This window comes from Pinus tabuliformis, chromosome 1_2 (assembly GCF_031772625.1).
Source record: "Pinus tabuliformis cultivar Carrire ecotype Pingquan chromosome 1_2, CPIR1, whole genome shotgun sequence".
In the NCBI taxonomy this organism is placed as follows: Eukaryota; Viridiplantae; Streptophyta; class Pinopsida; order Pinales; family Pinaceae; genus Pinus; species Pinus tabuliformis.
In genome coordinates this window covers 965401907-965415804 of record NC_142298.1, presented here as the reverse complement: position 1 = coordinate 965415804, position 13898 = coordinate 965401907, and positions in this window count along the sequence as shown.

The following is a 13898-nucleotide window of genomic DNA, read 5'->3' as shown; positions in this document are numbered from 1 at the left end:
ATACATAGTTACAAAACTGGGCAACTAAGGCCCTAACTGTTAGAAAATTATATGTTACAGAGCAATGGAACACATAAAATATATTGCAGAAATATAAACACAGAAAACGCATAAAACAAGAGAGACACAGATATACGTGGTTCACGCAATTTGGGCTACATCCACGGAGAAACAACCAGTCATTCCTTTTATATTATCTAGCAAAATGAAGAGATACAACCTACAACAGATCTGTTGTAATTCTCTCTTCGCTTTCCTCCTCTCTCTTTCTCGCTCAAAATACACATCTACATAGCCGCAATACAATTCCCTCATATATAGCGAGGGGTTTCCTTCTAGGGAAAAAAACCCTAAATTAAACATAACTTCTGCCATCAAATTTCCGCCTAATGAAAGGTCCAGATTGACTACGAAATCACAACATTTTACAAGGCTATTTTACATCTATTTTTAGTTTTGTGGGCGCTCATAAATGGGCGGCCTTGCCACCACATTACAAAATGGGGTCCAATGTGGCAATACCTTTGAATAAAGAAGATAATCAGGCTCCACACCCAACAATAACTGTCATACATATGCAAAATATCAAAAACCACACAACCTTGTGTTGCAACCCCACTCAGTGGTGCTCATGGTAACATAATACGGCATTCAATATGCGGTGAAGAAGGCCTCGATGGAGGGATGAGGTGACCCCTACGGTGTGCCTCTGCATATGTGGAGGGTTATCAACTATACTTCTCAATGGAACTATTGATGTCAACCCCTTCATGTTAGAAGTAAATTCCCGCAGCTCCTCATCCTCCTCTGCCACCTCTGCCAGTACTGCTGGTGCTGGGGAAATTGGTACATGTCTTCGCAATGGAGAGTATCCCATCGGGTGTATGGGTGCCACATCTGCATAACATATCATCCTTTAGTACCTATGTATCCATTCAATTTTTTTTTTTTTAAATATTCCAAAAAATCCAAAAAATTATAAAACATCAAAAAAAAAAAAATTACCTCGTTCATCGAAATCTTCGCCAAGGGGCAATACCATGTCCGGGTCTCCCTCGAAGTCTACCCCATCATATGTATAGTCATCCACTAGTAATTTTGTTGCTCTCAACCACTTCCAGTAGGTATCCTGAGAACCAGTTGCTTGTGTGCACACCCTCGTCTCGTGGCAAGATCGAACACCATCTCGTCATGCAAGGTTCTGTAGGCAGTGGATAGACCACATAGTCCAATGTCATGGGTCGCATTTCTTCTCAAATAAGAAGCTCACTAGTAGACTCCCATAGGTGCATATTTGCAATTTCCCCCTCTTCAACTTCGTCAGTTGAGCCTTGACATTGGTCAAAATCCCTTCACACCAGTTAAACACGGTGGGTTCTAAGCATCTGAGGCACAACTCCAAATGTGGTATTGTCACTACATGGGGTGCTTGGCTCCCTACTACTCGAGTCACCGTATATGCTAGAGTGCGTAGTGTCAGGTCACCTATGTCATCTATATTGATCTTATTCTTGTCTCCACTACCTTGCCTACAATGAGCTTGCCTCATATTGGCAATGGTCTCCCCACTCCTACTTTTCACCCCTGACAACACTACAGGAGCCCCCCGCCATGATAGCCCGGTAAGGAAGTATATGTCTGAAACCTCTATGGGAAAAGTCTTTGGCCCTACTATGAACTGTTGAGTGGCTACATCCCACCAGCGGATGATAGATGCCAACAAGAAAGTCTGATTGGTCATGCTAGGGACCTTGAAAAACTTCAGCAACCCACAGTCTCTTAGGGCATTGATGGTTGGCCCATGGCCCATGGATTCAATCTCATTTTGGGTGTGTTGTCTCTCTCTCCACTCTGTCATGATTTCTCCTACACACAACCACGATTTATCAGTCATGATTTCTCCTGCACACAACCACGATTTATCAGTCATGACCCTCATAACTAAACCATAACAAACATGCAAATCAACTATGAGAAACCCTTTTTTAACTTTCCCTATTTTTCTCCAGGGTCGTTGGCATGCTACGGGGAAGTTTTGACCCCGATCATTGCCATGCCCTTAGCATGAGAGAGACCATGGAATTTTGGTCGCAAAATCCCTATTACATGCCAGCGACCATGGCCTTTTAGTCGCAAAATCCCTGTTACATGCCAACGACTGAGGGATTTTATCCTATAAAACTTAAAACCTATAGAAAATTTGACCATGGATGCATAAATGACTGCTAAATGAATAGAGAATGAGATGAAATTCACTTAATTGGTAGAAGATAGCTCCTCCTTCTCCTCCTTGCCCTTGCCTTCAAACCCTTGGAAACTCTCTCCTTGCTTCTCAAGCTCACAATGGTCTTCTAATGAGGTATGAGTTTCTTTTATAACTTATTTTGGCATCGTGTAGAATATTTCATTTTTAATTTATGGGACTTGGAGGGTTTTTGGACTTTATAATGCTTTTCCTAGTCTCTTTTTGTAGGAAATCTAGGGAGTCACCTTTTGAGTTTACTTTTTAAAGCTTCCATCTATAATCGTCGCCGTGAGGTATGTTTCCTTTTACTGGTATATAGGGGTAGGCAATTTTTTTCGATACTACATTTTGACTGTTAGCATTATTTTATGCCTTAGGGTCGACCTCGTTAAATGGTGACTTTAGCCTCTTTCCACTATGCATGTCGTCCCTTGGCGATGGAACTTACCTTATCATGGATACCCTAGCTAGCACCTCTTTGCCGAGTTGGTGTCCATGTAGTCATTTTTTACTCCTTCCTGGAATCCCTCCTTCTGACCCGCCATGACCTAGAATCTGAGCCTCATGTCCTCTTCTTCGTTATATTTCTAGCTTTACCCCAGGAGGATTCCACCACTTTTATCCCTTGTGATTTCCATCTTTTGTCAGCCTACTTTTGCACGATGAGCCTTGGTTTCTCTTTTCCATTGTCATCATCTGCTTGGCCTCCCACCCGCTTTCACTTGGTGTTTACCCTTTCTTGGAGGAACCATTGCGATGAGTGGTCCTATTAGCTAGCCTCTTGTCCCCATTATGTCATGAGAAGTTCCAACATTACTAGAACCAATTGATATCCCCTATACCACTCATTCCTCAAAGAGGAGTTTTATTTAAGCTCTTTTTAGACTCCTTAATTTAGAAAATATTTTTGAGTGAACTTGTATACTTCACGCTTGTTAAAGTACCTGAAGTGTCATCTACCCAATATAAGTTTAACCCTTTTCCGGATTGGGATAGACTAGTTAAGAAAAAGAAACATAAAAAAAAAAAAGAGAAGGGAGGGAACATCTTTTTCCATTAGTCATCGAAATGGCAACGTCAGTTGCGTTGCCCTTGAACATGACACATGTCTGTCTCATTATCTCACAATTGGGTTTTAGCTTGCTTAGGAGCCATACCATCCATATGAGTCTCTTTACTCCTCCATCTAGTTACTCTTCTAGTCATATGGAGCATACTTCGATGCCTCCTGCATCGTTGCATGATATCACATGGTGCTCATTAGTCATGCTGCCAAGTCATTCTTGTGTCATGCCGCTATGTGTTCAAGGGAAGTCTCAACTTGTGTCAGTCATTTGCAGTATCTTGTTGACCTTTTTGAGTCGGCCATCCTTGTGTCAGTTGTACTTCACCACTTCATGACTTCATCCATTCATCACATCATCCTGGTCTGTTCCATGTCGATTGATGGGGGATACATCAAGGCCCTCCTTCGACAAATCTTCTCCTGTCGACTTCAACTCATTATCTAGGAGCTTGATCTAGGAACCGGTAGTACCTTGGAGCTTGCAGACCTTAGTGGTAGGCTTCCTCGTGATTGATAATGGGTTTACATCATTGGCTCCTGATTGATCAAGTTCACTAGTGTTTGACACCAGATCCTTTATTCACACTTAGTGGACTGTACTAGGTACCTTGGGGTCCATTTTCATCATTGGTGGATACCCTTGCATCTGTTACTGGTTTACCTCATTGGCTGGTAATCAGGCGGTTTCTACCATGTTTGACTTCAGCTCATATATTCGCATGGTTTAGATTCATACCATCGGGGTTATGTTAAAGACCTTGGGTTAGGAACATCTCACTCTTATATGGCATCCTTCCCAGGCTGCATTGGAGTTATGTATCATTGATGTACTTTGAGGGCTATCTTGAGACACTTCTCTGTTTGTCATGTGTCCATAGTCCTACTGATGTATACTATGACATAGATCCACGATTGTATTTGTTAGTGGCTATGCTCTATCTGATGTGTCACATGGATCCACTATGTATGTTTACATGGCCATGTTCTAGCATTTCATGGATCCAGAGTGTATTTTATGGCGGCCATGTTTAGTGTTTTCTTATAACTGAGCATGGGTATACCCACCTTGGGGATGTTATTAGCACATATGAGACTTCAGCTCTAACATTGTCCAATCTGCAATCCTCGCTTTGTTTCCTCACTCCCATTTTGAACTCCGAGTTTTATCATAAAGTATTTTGGCCATCAACTTCTCTTCTGACCTCATACATTAGGGGGGATCTGTTATCAACCTATTTTATCCCTATAGGTCAATGACTCGTAGTACTTGAGTCTGACTGATCTTTTCCAGGCTCAGGACTCTTTTTCTACCAGTTTGACCTGAAGTCACTTGCACATTAGCCTATGAGTCTTAGTCGCTCTCAGGCCCACTTTATGGGAGTGACCAGGGACTTTTGCTCCCCTTTTAGTGCCAGCGACCAGGGATTCCTTCTAAAGTGTCTTAGTCCCTATGAGATCAATTTGATTCCTCATCTATTTGAGTTGACCATGACTTATCTCTTAGAAGTTTCTATGAATTCTCTTTGTCTTGAGCGTCTGGATACATCCTCCCATGACCTCTTTTCTACCTATTTATACTGGACCATTTGAGAGGGTTGGCTAGTTTTGGAGAGCTATGATTGAGACTGAGATCTTGAGATTATGCTGCTATAGATTGTGAGGTATTTTTCCATAGGTCTACTACTCTTCATGCTCATCTCTTGGATATAGTGGGGAAACTCTGCCGGATTGTGGAGAGGAGGCTTGGAGGTATAAGTCTAGCATTGTATTGTTTCTTTTCATAATTAATGGAAATCTATGTTCCCTTCCTTACATTAACTTGTGTTCAGTATGTTATTTGTTGATATCTATTGCTTTTGATCTAACGATCTTCCGAGGAAGATCACTTGTCATTGTCATTTAGTCGTGACTATGTGCAAGGATAGAGATCTGGTGCAGACATGTTGGATTGCTCGAGTGCAGTGCAAGATCTACATTGATCTCAAAACCCTTCTCCGACATGCAAGGATTCCAGGTGTGGTCTTCTATCTTTATAGCATAGATCCAACTGTTTTTTGCACGATTGGATATTTGGGTTGGGAATTGGATTATTATTCCATTGATTTTATTCTACTCTGTCTAGTTATTTTATTTGGACACGAGATCACTGAGAAATAGCTCCTTGTAGATTTAGCTGCAAGAAATGCACACTAATGAAACACACACTAATGTACAAAGTATATACAAGATTAAGCATCATTTCCATCATAAAATGTGAATGTTTTTGACTATCCCTGGTTTCACAGAGACGTCGATGGGCATGGTTGCTGAGATGTTTCCCAACTTTATTTCAGATAACACCTCGTGACCTAAGATGGGTGTCAGAAAAGGAGCAAACATTTGAGGGAAACCTAGAGTATCTAGATAATTAGGAATCACACCAAGGCTAGGAAGAAAAGAGGAACGATGATGAATATCATTCCAAGGGTTTTTTTTAAGTGACACAACTTCAATGATGCTTCCGTTGATAAGGAAAGTATCATTCAAAGGATCATCAGAATCTAAAGAACCAAGCCAAGAAGGTGGAGAATATGATTATAGAGCCATACCAAATCGGCCATTGATTTCAGGTGTAGTCACGGAAGCCATAAGGACAACTTCGTAAGCTTGTTTGACGGGGCTAAGCGGCATGGTGTCACCAAAGTTATCAATCTGATCAGGGCTAGGGATGACTGAAGGGTCATCACTAGACGGGATCATGTTAATTGAGGTAAAATTGGTGGGAGGAGGAAGGGAAAAAGTTCCCATTAAGGTGGAGTCTTTAAAAAGACCCGCTCTGACATTTTCGTAAGGAATGTTGGTTTTCCCAACATAAGGTACATTACCGGTTGAAGAGTCAGAGGAAAAGAAGGCCAATTGGTCTACTATGACAATTTTCCCTTGGTGGGGAAAATGAAGTACACAGAAAAGAGAAGAGACCACACAAAACATTGCGTGAGTCTAGCTTCAACCAAATAGAAGGTTATAATTGAGATTTACGTCAATAACCTCTACTTCCAAATTGACAATTTTTCCTTCCAACTGAATGGGTAAGGAGTTGAGAATACCATACGGTTGGAAACCTCTACCATCGAAAGCTTCCAAAGTATTCAGGGACTGGTTGAGAGGAGGGGAACCAATGGCTTTCCAACATGATATGGACATAATGCATGTAGAGGCTCCTTCATCAACAACAGTTCGGTGAATGGTTTTTCCCATGACAACAACTTGTATGAGAAAATCAAGTTGAGGTGGTAAGCGAGGGACATGGTTTTCAAGATCAAAAGTGATCAAGCTGGAATTCGTGGGATCAATTCCTCCAATGGAAGATAACAAATCCTTCCGTTGTGATGGACATGTTTGAAGGACTTCCAAGGCTGACATCGTCGAGGGTGCTTGAGCCAAATCTTCTACAATATTGTAGTGTTGGGCAGCTCGTGCATTTGGATTATAAGACGATTTCTGAAGAACACCTTTAGGGGGTGGTCGAATTATGGAATCAATGCTAGGTTTCTCGATATGGAGAGGACTGGAATTGGGTGAAGTGGAGGAAGAGGGTATATCAGTGGCATCTTTCTCCACCATAGGATTTTCAGGACTTGTATAGTCTTTTGATTTGGTGGGTACAGAAATGGGTTGTGAGCCACTCATGAACACTTGAGAGCTTCCAGAGGTATGAGCATGGGGTTGGTCTACCATTTGCATTTGCTGAGATGGGAAAGGTTCCTTCAACACAAATAGAATCCCTATGGTGCCTTTCAGAAGATGACTTACTTTGGCACATTGGGGGCAATCCTTAGTGTAATGATCTTCATCACAAATAAGGCAAGGATATTTAGGCTTTTGTTTTGACGAATCGTCAGCTGACAGTTTTTTGGAATCCTGTTTGAGGGTATCCTGCTTAGCTTTTCCTTTACCCTTTTTCTTTCCTTTTGAGGATTTATCTATTGTGGTAGACTGGACAACATTTACCTTTGAGGTTTTACCAGGATTCTTTGAGTTGTCTCCAGTATTGGAGGTTGCAATGACCTGAGTAGATTTAGGTTTTGTAGAAGCAGCCGGGGTACTACTAGACTGTTAGGCCACAGATCCAATGATACCATCAATGGGTGGTGTATTTGCGGGTGTGAAAGATGCAGGACGAGTCGAAGGTCATTGGGCACCAGGTAGGAGTTCATGAAATGTGCCAGATTATGAAAAGACAAGATCCAAATATTGGGCATGGGCGATGGCTCGTTCCTCAGTAACACAACCACCCCTGACTATGTCTTTATCAATAGGAGGGATGAATGATTTGGTAAACCATTAAGTCAAAAGATGATCTGGGATGTCAAATTTGATGAGATGACGTCTACGTCTCCATTCATGGATATGATCGGAGATATGAGTGGAGGTCGTCTGTTGCAAAGATGTTAAGAGATGGGTTCCAGTTTTGTACCAAACAAGCAATTGGAAATGGGTGAGGAAAGCCATGGCCAGAGAATTGAAATATTGGAAAGTACCTTGAGGGAGCTCGATGTACCATTTAGCGGCAACACCCGTTAAAGTGCACTGGAAAAGACGCAACTGGATTGAATCATCAACCCAAGAGTTAGAGGAACACCAAAGGTGGTAAGTCATAACATGCGCTTGAGGGTCTTCTCCAGATTTACCTTCAAACTTAGGACAGTCACTTGGTATTTTAGTTGGTACCAGAGGCCAATACGGTGAGTGCAGTATTGGGTCATTTGTAAGCCGTGACACATCCAACAATTCCAACGTCGCCAAGAATGGAAGTTGTGGATTATATGGGGTGTAAGTTCTATGGTATATACCAAACTGAGAATTCTAACCTTGTTGAGTTTGGTTCTGCCCCCATTGTGGTGGGTTTCATCCATGAGGTGGTTGACCATAAGGAGGTTGGCCATATGGAGGTTGACCATAAGGAGGTTGACCAGATGGAGGTTTACCTTAAGGAAGTTGGCCATACGCAGTTTGGTAACTCTATTGGATGTATGGGGTTTGTGAAGCAAACTGACCATATTGTTGTTGATAGGGTATTTGCTGCGACTGCAGTGGCGATTCTTGATAAGGTCCTTGTTGTGATTGCAAGGGAACCTGTGGCGGCAGCTACTGGTAAGGTCCCTCTTGGGATTGGTAGGAAACCTATGGCTACGACTGCGAGTAAGGTCCTTGCTAGGGTTGGATAGGAACTTGTGGCCATGGTTGCTAGTAAGGTCCCTGTTGGGATTGGTAGGAAACCTACGGTTGTAGTTGCGGGTAAGAAACTTGTGGCTGCGGCTATGGGTCAGGTCCTTGATGAAATTGGATAGGAATCTGTGGCCACAAAGGAGGATTACCAGTCCCATGAGCATACTACATTTGAGGACCATACTGCATTTGAAGACCTGCCTGCTGATAAGGAGGAACTCCCGATAGTGGAGTTTGGAGTTGTTGAGAGCCAGTAGGAATATATGGTTGTTGGTAGGAAGGTTGAGTCAAGGGGACTTGGTGACCTTGTAAAGGGGTTCCCATGATGTTACCTGATACAGGTGGAATTGGTGTTCCACCTGGGTTAGAAACAACACCAGTGGGTTGATTTGCCCCCGATGTGGGAGGAGGGGGTGCATAGTTTCCACTAGAAGCAAGAGGTATGTAGGGTGGAGGTAGTTCCCCCCCAGACAGTGGAACAAATGAAATTGTAGGCTGTCCACTCATATTGGGGACCGTAGTTACCGTGGCTATAGTAGGAAGAGAAGAAAGGTAAAGAGGAACATGTGTTTCATCTATCATCATTGCAGGTTGGGTAGTGGTCTGTGCAGTTACCGGTATGTTTGGAACAAATGAGTTGGTAGTAGGAGTGACACCAGATGACCAAATAAGATTATGAAATAGTGAAGTTGCACCAGAATTGTCGAAAAAAGCATTGCCAGGAGAATTATAACCTAGTGGGACCAAGGGTGAACTATAAGCAGGAGGTGCACTTGGATCACTCGTCATGTAGGGAGCAGAAACATAAGGAAAATTTTATGGAGGAAGAAGTAATATATGATCAATCTCCATACTTGGAATATGAGTTCCAGAAGTTTCCACATAAACATCTTAGGGTGTTGACCCTACAGGTGGGTTATCACCTTCTGTTTCCATGGTTGGGAACAATTCTCAGTTGGGAACCCGAGTCGCTCTAGGAGAAGGACTCAAAGGTACGTTGGGAGTATCAAAAGGACTATACAGATGCGAAGGTGATAAATACGCAGGATTTGATCCAAAGAGTAAATTGGGAGGAAAAAGCAAGAACTCCGAAGTACGTTGAGGACTAGCTAGAAGAGAGTCCTGAGATGAGCCTATCGACTCTGGTGGTGGTCGGGAAGAAAGGGGTTGGATACTTAGGACAAGCAAAAGTTCAACACCTTAGTTTTTAAGGGATTCAAGCTCAACAATGTCGGAACCTACAACTCTAGGTGAAGTATGTGCATTAGCATCTCCATTCTATGTTGTATCCAGTGTCTCGTTTTGGACTATTTGTGGTTCTGCCACGATGTATTTTCAAAAAATCAATCACTAATGTGTGTTGGTGAATGATTTGGGCTTAATTTCGATTTTACAATTAACCATTAATGTTGAGGACAAAAGGAGTTTTTGTTTCACGGGTAAGATGTTATTCCGTGGTCGATTGATTTTAGAAATTAACAAAAAGGAAATAAATAAAAAAGGGGTAAACTAGGCATGAGGGTTTACCAAGCAACCATGAACTGCAATATACACCTTGGAAAACCAAGGATTTAGCATACGACATCCAATCTCCTTGAATGTTGTGTTCGCTATATCATGGTGTAGAAGGTGGCAAACTCGGTTACCTTTGGATGGATAGCAACCTATTCGGGACTCCCAAAATATATGCGACGATACGTGGGAGTGCAGTCCGTAGTAGTGTTGTCTAATGTGTAATTGTTCGATGAGAGTGTTCCCATATACTTACCATGCGTGGAGCACCTCCGATATACCCGAAAGTACTGGAGAACAGTCCTATACACTTCTGTACGTGGAACGGGATTTCACCCTCGGGATACAACGTTGGAAAATAACGACAGCTCCTACGTTTAACGACGCCAGAACATGTCTCTTGCCTAGACTTCTAAATGTTTTCATTAATGAAAATTTCTCCTTAGGTTAATTGAGGTAAATTTTAAGTTTATCTTCAATTAAGTTTCGGTTTTAAGGCTCAAAGATTGATGTCACCTGAACACCTATGATGCAACTAGTATGAAAAAAATGATTCTTTTCAATTCAATGAAAGCTATCTAGCATAGGGAAGAGGTTCAAACATTGATACAACAACCAAGTATGTAGAAAACAAATAATCCTAACTAGATCTTTCACTTTCACTATTCCAATGCACTCACCAAAAGTAAAAGAAACTTCAATTCACTAACATGCAGCTACATGAATTTTCCACTTTTCTTTTTTAATGCACTCACCAAAAGTAAAATGAAATTCAATTCAAATGCACCTACACAATTTTTTTCAATTTCTTTTCAATGAATGAGAATGCACTTATTTTCAACTTTTAGAACTAAGCAATGTAATCTATGCTCAATTATGATCCCAAAAATGACTTTTCAATGCAATTTGACCTAATGCAATTCGAAAAGTAAACTTTGAGATGAAAGTTAAGAAAATGCAAATGCGGTTTCTTTTATGATTTCCAAAAGAACTAATAATGCTTTAATCATTAGAAAATAAATATTCCTTCCACTCACACAAGCAACAAACAATAAATCTAATTGACCTAAAGGCCTAAATTCTCAACCAGACTTCACTTCCACTACTTCAAACAATGGGATGGAATTTTGCAAATCAACAATAAATCAACCAAAATACTGACAAATCCAAAGCACATAGAGTAGGAGGATACTTCAGAGATCAATACACTAGACCTTTTTGGGAGAAACCCTAAAAATTCTCAAGTTTTAATGATTAGTGCGATTGTAACAGTTAAAACCCGTGCTGACAGGGCTTTCAACGCTGTTGTGATTGAAAAAATTGCGTTGGCAGTGCGACTCTTCCTGGATAAAATGCGTTGGGTGAGAAAGATTTGGAAAAATAAAAAGAATTTCAAAGAGAGATCCAAACTTGGTTCTCTAAAGAACATACTACTCAGAATCTAGACCCAAAATGAATCTAAATTATAGATCACTAGGAGGTTGGCCAAACTAATAAAAAATACCAAACATAAAAAGGAGGTTTGAAGGTCTATAAGCTCCCTAGTGGGGTCACTGTTTTGTTCTTGTGCAGGCAATCCTTTCTTCGAATAGAAACAATCCCTCTAGTCCTATGGGAGTATCTAGCAACAAACTAGAAAAATATGTGCAAACTTTCCTATTTTATATCAAAAAATATAAAGAAAGATAGATGGCTTATCTCACTCTGATGCTAGCTCCCTTTGGTGTCGTTCTCGATCTTATCGCTTCCAAGCTCAATCCTCTCTACGCCATTTTGAATGAATACGCGCAAGGAAGATCAAATAGAAACGACAAAAACATACATAGCATAATTCATTTTGTGACAGATAGAGGAGTATCACACTAAATGAGTAATGATTTACACATTTATGGAAAGTAAGCACATAATGTATTATTAATACAAAGTAAGGGAAGCGTACAACCAATTAAGCCTAGATGTTGGAAGCCTCCTTTGTATGAGTTTCCAAGTCCTAGCCAAGACCTTTAAGCACTCCTTTCTCCTTAGTAAAATGGGCAGCATTAGGGCATAGTTTCAGCATAGGAAGGCAACCAAGCAATAACCAACCAGTTGTGGATAGTAGGGATATTATTTAGAGGGAAGAGGGAGTTAATGATCCATAAAAGGAGGGAGAGGTTCCACAACTCAAGGGAAAGATCCATGAAAGTAGGATCAAGGACCAAGAATGGGAGATCTCGCTCTAATCCTTATTCACCTGTAACCAGCTCGTCATTCTTGAGACTTGTTAAAATTGGCAACTAGGGCCAAACTCCATGTGGGGCAGCTTATTTATGGCAGCTAATATTTTTATTGGATCCCTCTCATCGAGAGGTGTAGGATTGATCTAAAGATCATCTGATTCCGATAAGTATTTATGGAGATATGAATTTATTTTGATTATGGCATTATTATCAAGCCGACCAGCAACTTATGTGGGCTCAAGAAGCCCAAACGTCATGTCTATTCAACCTATATGTTTTTGGTATAAATAGAAGAGGATTTGAAGTCATTTTAAACACATTCTTCACGTGATCTCCTCCTCTCCACGTCTTGGGTCTTTGGTGAAGGAGAGACACTAATGAAGATATGTTGTGCTAAGTGTATAATAGCTGTAGATGATGCCCTAGCTAATGCCCTAGATGCTACACATTCATGAAGACACTATATACGCACAACAATGGAGACTCTTGCATATACGAAACAATGTCACATACGCTGTCATACATATAATGAACACTATAGCACAGCCTCTATACGTTGGCATGCCTCTATACGCTGTCATGCATATACACAACATTTAAATCGCAGTCATGGTGGCATATAATACACAGAACTCTATACACGATGTACGTGTAACATATACGCTGTCATACGCAGCAATTCTATATACACATATACGCTGTCATACACAGCAACTCTACATAACATATATGTAGGTCATACGCAGATATGGAATACGTTGCAATGGAGATAAGAAGCCGTAGTCACGTAGAGAGGAACCACAGTAGGGTTTGACTGCACCTAGGGTTTCGGTGCAATCACAACCTTGATGCCAGGAGCAATGAATAATTTCATCACAGTGAAGAAGAGTCTCTGCATACCTATGATCTGAAGGAGGTATCTCACATTCTTTCGGGTGAGTATTGGAGCAGATTTGCTCTACAGGATTTATCATATTGTTTGGTACAAATGATAAAGGAATGATGTAGTCTCAGCAGCATAATAGTGACAAGGGTTACATAATAAAGTAGTAATGAGAATCACTGTCTCAACAAAGATACAGCGATGACAAAGGTATATTGCAACAATCCACTTCAATGAAGAGCTCATTGACATAATGTAATGACTGTCTTAGTGCATCAATGAAAGCATAGAGATCACAGTGAGTGGATCACGTTGATATGAAGCAACAGTGAAGATCTCCGTAATGATGGCTTCAATGGTGCTGAAATGAGGAGGATCTCAGCAGCGATGGAAAAGAGGATTAGAGATCTGGTATATGGATCTCGGTGACATGCAGCAGTGACTTGGAGTACAGCATGATGATGGATAAGATCATGGACATGGGCAGCATGAAGTTGAATGAGATCATGGACATGAAGGGCAGCATGATGATGGATAAGATCATGGACATGGGCAACATGATGATAATCATGATTAGTGCAGCATGGTGCAGTATGCAGTGGTACAACAAGAGAACTAGATGCAACACGATGATAGGTGAAGGAGTCACCTTGGAGAATCAGTTGAAGCATAATGTCTTCAACTAATCTCATTGTTATACGAAATGATCTATGCTAGATCTAGATAAGTCAAAGTGTTGACTTCTGTTGTAAATGTACTATCTCT